The following is a 7,304-nucleotide window of genomic DNA, read 5'->3' as shown; positions in this document are numbered from 1 at the left end:
TCACATCTCATTTGCTACCTGGTGGGTATGTCGTCATGCCTTAAAACCTTGTGTCTTTGCCAGTAAGGAGATGACATAATCACGTGGGTTGACTTTTTGACCCTCTATTAAAGACTTAATGTCTCTTCTAAATTGCTTTTTGCACAGATCACAGCCTGGGTGACAGCAAGTGCATTCTCATCCCCCTCTAGTGCTACCATGGCCCCCCCTTACCACCCCCGCCTCCTCCCCAAAGCTTGCACACTGCATCTGGCTGCGTTAGGGAAAGATGCCTCTTACTTAGGGCAGGGGTGGCTTCATGCCAGGAAGTGGCTTGGATTTCAACCCCCTTTACCCATTTGCTCAATGGTTCCTCAGTCTTAGCCCTTCTGCCATTTTGGGTCACATTAATTCTTTGTTGTGGGAAGTGGGGGTGTCTGTCCTATGTATACTAGGATATTTAGCATCCCTGCTTCTGCGCAGTTGATTCCAGTTGGTACCTCCCACAAAGATGTCTCCATGACATTGCTAAATGCCCCTGGGAGCAAAATCACCCCTAGCTGAGAGCCACTGCTCCGGACTGCTGTAGCCCTCAACAGACCCATTTCCCATCTCTTCTCACCTGGCTCTGGGATGCTCAGGCCAGCACACAGGCCCTGGCTCTGCGCCTCTCCCTAGCCAGCCCAGGGCTCATCTCAGTGGAACAGCCAGGGCAGCCTGTTTGGCCCTGCCTAACCTGAATGTGCAAGAAGAAAGTTCTGTGGCTCAGTCAGATGGATGGGTGGGTCCTGGCCGGGCTGGGGTTCCCTGAGGCGTCTGGTCAGGGCCAGCAGCTTTAGGCCTGGGCTTCCTTGTCAGCCTGACTCCCTGGAACAGAGCGTCAGCCAAAGGCTTAAGCAGTGAAATGTCGCTCCCGTGGTCCCCCGCAACTAGTCTAAATGCCTCTCCCTGCTCCTCCACACCATCCAGTTCAGACAACTGGATTTCTCACCCTCCCCAACCTTCTCCCTTTGTTCCAAGTCTCCTGAAATGGTTAATACTAAATGTCTGGCACAGTACCTGGCACACAGCAGGGATCCAGTCAGTTCTGGCCCTCTGCCAGTCTTCACCCTCTAGGTGGAGGCCTTGCCCACCCCCCTCCCCACTCCCCCACACCTCTCTGGTCCTCCCTGCCCATTGCAAAGAACCAAGGTCTGGCTACTTCTCCCTCCTCTGGCCACTTTGGGCATCTCTTGCTCACTGACCTCACTCTTCTGAGCTGGCCAGCTGGGTGCATGGCTGGGCCATGTGGTTCAGCCTGGTTTTGTCTGGTTTCTCTCTGCCTTTGTCTAATTCCGCAACAGATCAGTACTGGGACTCCTCCCAGGAGGGCTCCGCAAGCATAGCTCCAGCTGGGTGTGCTTTAACTGCAGCTGGAGCTGCTTGTGAGGGCAGGCTTTAGAGGCAGAATGCTTGGTTTGAAGCTGGTTGTGCCACTGTCCTGCCGAGTGAGTGATCTTGGGTAGGTTGCTTATCTCTTCTCTGCCTCAGTTCCCGCATTTGTAAAATGGGGACACTCTGTCTACATATCTAGGTACTACCTCTTAGCAAAGGAGATAAGGGTTAAAGAAATCACAAAGTATGTACTGCTCCAGACATGCTGCTGTTTGAGCCAGAGCAGCCTTAGGAGGGAGACAAATGGAGAGGGAGAGAAGGGAGCTGGCCTGTGCTCCATTCTGGGGCCCTACAATCACCCCAGTGCGATGAGTGAAGAGCGCTCTGTGGCAGTGCTGTGGAGGGTGAGGGGTCACCACGGTGATGCTCCCGTAGCCCCTCTGCCTTGCCTGATTTAATCCGTTAATCAGTGGCGTGTGGAGCTCCTTCTTGTCAGTGATATCACTGGGACTGGAAAGCAAAGAGTAACTGAGCACAGTGTAGAAAGAAGAGAGAGGGGATCTGGGTGGGACCAGCAATTCGTGAGGACACCCAGGAGGAGGAGGGCTCTCACTGGAACTGAGGACAGCCAGGATTAGAGAGGTGGGGAGCAGGGCGGTAGGAGAGCAAAAGTGTGCCCAGGAAGGGGCAGATTTGTTAATGATGGGAACAGGGGTGAAAAGGCTCCAGGACAGCCTACTGGGGCTTGCTTATTCACCTGCCTTAAAGAAGAGCAGGGGACACCTGGAGATCCACGACCAAGCCCTAAGAGCCCCCAAGACCATAAAGAGGGGCGACCAGTCCCGTGGGAACCACCTAAGGCTGTGAGTGTACCGCAGGACTGACAGGCACCTTGAGCAACCCTGGGGTGGGGGAGGGAGGACAGGAGAGAGCCCAGGGCCTCAGGATGGGCTGGGGGGCAGGGGTGAGGAGCCCAGAGGAACTGGGTTCTACCGGGTCAGTCTGCTCTGTGGGCATAAGTGAGAGCTCAGGAACCACCTCCACCCTGTGATTCCTTGATCGCCCAGGATCCTCCCGATGGCCCTGTGAGGCGCGAAGTCTTATCCCCAGGTCACTGTGAAGTCTTGGAGCTTGCCCAGTCAGGGGCTGCTTGTGAAGGCTGTGGAGGCAGAATGCTTGGTCTGAGGCATTGTGGGGGCAGCATCGCTTCCTGAGGGCTGTGGGTTTGGAGCCGAGAGCCTGGGAAGAGACCCCGAGGCTCCGTCCCTCCCCAAAGGACGCTCCTCACAAGAGGCTGGGCAGGAGGGTGCCCCCCAGCCTAATCCTGCCCTCTCTGCCTGGGGTCCCTCAGCCAGAGTCAAGTCTCCTAGCAGGGGACAGGCGGTTTCCTACTCCTGCCTGGTGCATATACAGAAAACCTTCCTCATCTGACACCACATGTCTGCCTGTCTTCTCAGGGGCTCATTTTATTTTGGAGACTTGTAGAATCTTCTCCTTTCCTGTGTGCAAATAGATCGTAATAGAGAACAGACACTGCTCCAGTCTGCGCTGTCGCAGTGCCATCTGTGAGCTTAACGTCTGAAAGGATTAAGAGTGGCCCCACAAAGCTGCCTTCTTGTGTCCACGGTGTTGGCGAGTAAGTGAGCTTGTCAAGAGGCCGCAGGGACTGAGCAGCACCAAGGTCTAGGGAGGATGTTCTTTGATGGATTCATGAATATGCAAATGTGAAAATGACGCACCATGTCTACAAGCTCCAGAATCTTAAACCCACTTAAAGGGGAGTAGCCTGGGATTTATTTCTGTCTAGAAAATGGCTCTGTAGAGTGGGTCAGCTGCCTTTCATTGATACATAACAGTTATTTCTACAGATTGTGATACATACTGCGTGGGAGGTGGGAGGGGGTTTCTGGTTTCCTTCCTTCCTCCCTCCCTCCCTCCCTCGTTTCCTTCCTTCCTATTTTTCTCTCTTCTTTCTCACTCATTTTTGCTCTCATAACTATTTTATTATGTACAGTTTTAAACCTATATAAACATAGGGAGAATTATATGTTGAACTCCCATAGATTCATCACCATCTTCAACAATTATTAACCCACAGCCAATCTTGTTTCAGCAATATCCCCACCCACCCCCCATTTCCAAAATTATTTTGAGGCAAACACCAGACATCATATATCATTTCACCTAGAAACATTTCAAGAAGTATCTCTCCAAGATGAAGACTCATTAAAGAAAAATTATACACCATTATCACAACTAAAAAACAAAAATAGTAATTCCTTAATATCATCAAATATTTCATAATTTCATAATATCATTTATCTTATAATTTTTTTTTCAATTTCTTTGTTTAAATCAGGATCCAAACAAGCCTTATCCATTGCCATTGGTTGATATAGCTCTTTTATTTTATGGTTTACCCTTTTATTAAAAAATATAAATATAAATAGTCATGGTTTTCTTTTCTTAAATGATAGCATACTACATACCTTTCTTTAACTTGATAGAACATCCTAGAGATCTATCACAGTAATTCAGGGAGAGCTTCTTCCTTCCCTTTACGGAGGCAAGTGCTCCATTACATGGATATGCTGAGGTTTACTGAACCAGTCCCTTCCTGATGGACACATAGGTTGTTTCTAGTCTTTTGGTGTAACAAACAGTGCTGCAATGAGCAGGTTAAGCCTTGTCATATTCTATCTTTGGGATAGATTTCTTGGGGTGGGATTGTTATGTCAAAGGGAAAATACTTAAATACTTTTGCTAGATACTGCCAAATTTCCCTCCCGAGGACTGTTCCATTTTGCCTTCCCAGCAGTGATGTGTGAGGGTGTCTGTTTCCCAACACATTATGTTGTCAAACTCTTGGATTTTTGCTAGGTGTAAAAAAGGTAATTTGCATTGGCATTTGGGGAGGGTTTTGACACCAAGTGAGCAGTCATGTTCTTGTTTAGCCAGGATTATAAAAGCCCCAGTCAGTCCCCTCTGTACATGTAAATGGCCATTGGAATGGGGTGGAATTGCAGAGCACAGATAGGACATCTGGGCTCATGTTACTAAATTGTGTTTCTGAATTCCATCTGCAGTCCTCATTCCCACATGTTACCTCATGTGACTGACTGTTCAGTGTAACATGCTACTAGAAATGGCATACAAGGCTCATGGCTTGTGATAACATGAGTTATAAGAAATATATATTTGGTCATTCAGATGACCAAATATATATTTCTCAGGTGTACTGGTCTTTATCCACAGTTTTCGAAAAATGCCTCAGCACCATAGAAGTGAAAGGAGTGTATGTTATGGGAGGCTTCTGGACCCCCCAAGGTAGGGGGATTGAATCAGCCAATGGCCAATGATGTAGTCAGTCATGATTATGCAGTGAGGCCCTCACAAAAACCCACGACAAGAGTGTTTTGCTCTCTCTTTTGCACACTGCTGCTCTCTAAGAGAGAGCTTCCACACTTGGGGAACCAGGACACTTCCATGTGCCACCAAGCTCCATCGAGGATAGTATTTTCCTGAATTCTGAGCCGCCCTCTCAGAGTAATAAAATTTAAGGGGGAGGTTGTTGGAACCTCCAATCTCTAACCTATTGGTCAGATGCACAGGTAAGTGCCTGGGGCTTGCGACCTGCGTCTGAAATGGGGCTGGAGGGCAGTCTTGGAGGACAGAACACTTAACCTGGGGAATCTGGTGCTGTCTCCAGGCAGATAGCATCAGAATTGAGTTGAGTTCTTGGGCATCCTGGTATTTGAGAATTGCTTGGTGTAGTGTGTGGGAAAACCAGACACACACACACATCCAGTCAGACAGACAGACAGACACACATACAGGAATTGGGTCCAGGAAACCAAAAAGAGTTGGTGTGAAACTCAGGGTTCTAAAAAGAGCAGAGTCTAGGCAACTGGAAGGTAGGTACCCTACGGGTGGTCCTATTTCTTTGCTATCTATCTTGGGAGGCTTGCCACTGAGACATGCCAGGGCCTGGTTTAGGGATGGGGTTACTTTTCACATGCTTCCTGCTATTCCAGCTTCAGGGTGATGAGGTAATTCCCCTGGGTTGCTGCCAGATGGCTAGAGTACCTTGGAAAGGGTGGTACAGAAATGGGAATGGCAAGGGTCCTGTCCACAGTAAGGACCTGGCCCAGTGGGCAGACCCAGGACACTCAATGAGGGGATGTTGTTGGTCGTGGCAATTTTGTGAAGAACAAGACACCCTTTATTTTATCTACCCCAGTGCACCTCCCCAGTTGAACATCCTCCTGCAAAGGTCCTTGGGTCCCAAGTTTCCAAACCTGCGGCCCATAGACATCTATGTGCAGGGTAAATGCCTCCTGGAAAAGAAGCCTGGGTCCTGTGGGGTCCTGTGGTTCCCGTGGGCAGGCACAGAAGTCGGGCCTGGGGAATTACCCATAAGCTGATGGAAGCCCACACACGAGCTCCAAGGCTGTGCCAGGGAGGTGACTGTGCTGGATCTCCTGACCTGACAGATCTATAAGGGGGCAGGAACCTTATAGAGTAGAGGCCACAAACCCAGATGACAGAAGCAGGAGGGTTGTGGAGCAGTTTACAGGCACCCAACAGGATGGTCTCCCAGGGCATTGTTTCAGCTGAGGGACAGCATCTTACACGGTAGCATAGCTGGTAGGAAATCAGAAGTCAGTCCTTGAGATTCAGTCTGATTCCAGTCTTTAAGCAGCTGTTTCATCCTGTCGGTGATATGGTAGATGGAAAGACCAGTGATGGCGGGCTTCATGCCCTGCCATATCACGCCATTGATGAGGGAGCGAATGGTTTTTGTTCTGAAGCAATTACTAGAGGAATTTTAAAGTGAGATGTCATCAGCAATTACACCAGAGTCACTAAAAAGTGGAAAGGGTCAATATGATTTATCTGCCTACTGGTGGCCCCTCACTATACCTCTGCCAGAACACGCCTGCAGAAGGGCTGAGTGGGAGCGGGGGGCAGGTTATCCAGGAACTTGGGCCCCTGCAGGGTTTAGGCAGAGGACAGGTGTGGGCAGATGCTTGACCCACATGGTGTTTGCTTCATGTTGAGCATCTCCACTGGGCCAGTGGCTGGAGAGAGGTGCCCGATGTTTTTTTTTTTAAATCACTTCTCTTGGTCAGTCTTTTTCTAGTACTTGGTGGACTTGAGCCTTGAGGATTTGAGGCTTAACAGAAGATTTTATAGATTTTGTGTTTTCACTTTGATGATACTCTTAAAATATGATTTGGCCAGTAATAAATTTGAGGGAAAATGAACTATATATAATCATACCTTTGCCACTTCCTTGGTTTTTAAGGAAGATTGTGGTTTTTGTGTACATTCCCTGGCCTTCCTATGGAGCCAAGCAGAGGGGCTGGGCAGAGGGAAGGAATGGATGTGACCCCGAAAGGCTGACTGATGGACAAAGAGCAGGCAGCTGGCCTTGGAAGAAGAGGGAAGACTGGAAAAGGCTGAGGGATGGGAGGGGTGGGGTGGGCCCACAGGAGTCCTTGCACAGAGTTAAGAACTCTTCAGAAGTAATTGTTAGGACCACACATGGGCCTTGTGCTGACTAGAGAACTCTGGGTGAGATATGACTCCACTGGGCCTTCATTGAAGAAAAGAACAAGGTTTAGGGAGGTTTGTGACTTACTTGAGGTCACATGAGTAGAGTGGCAGGGCTGGGGACTGAATTTGGGTCTGGATCTGTGAGTTCGAAGCCCAAGGTCTTAATCAGCTATCGTTCCCTGAATAAGGCAAAGGTCTATGGGGATCTTGGTATACTGGATCTGATAAATAAGCCCACAGAAGAAAATACTGGAGACAAAATAAGAATCCCAAGTCATCATCAGTATGGAAGCAGAAACTGAATCCCCACATGGAATGAAAGCATAGGGCATATATTCTAAGCAGAAAAATCCATATAGAGTTAAAGATTAATGTACCTTAGTGAGGCTCTG

Source organism: Manis pentadactyla, chromosome 1 (genome assembly GCF_030020395.1).
Source record: "Manis pentadactyla isolate mManPen7 chromosome 1, mManPen7.hap1, whole genome shotgun sequence".
Lineage (NCBI taxonomy): Eukaryota > Metazoa > Chordata > Mammalia > Pholidota > Manidae > Manis > Manis pentadactyla.
Note: the sequence above shows the minus strand (reverse complement) of the source record.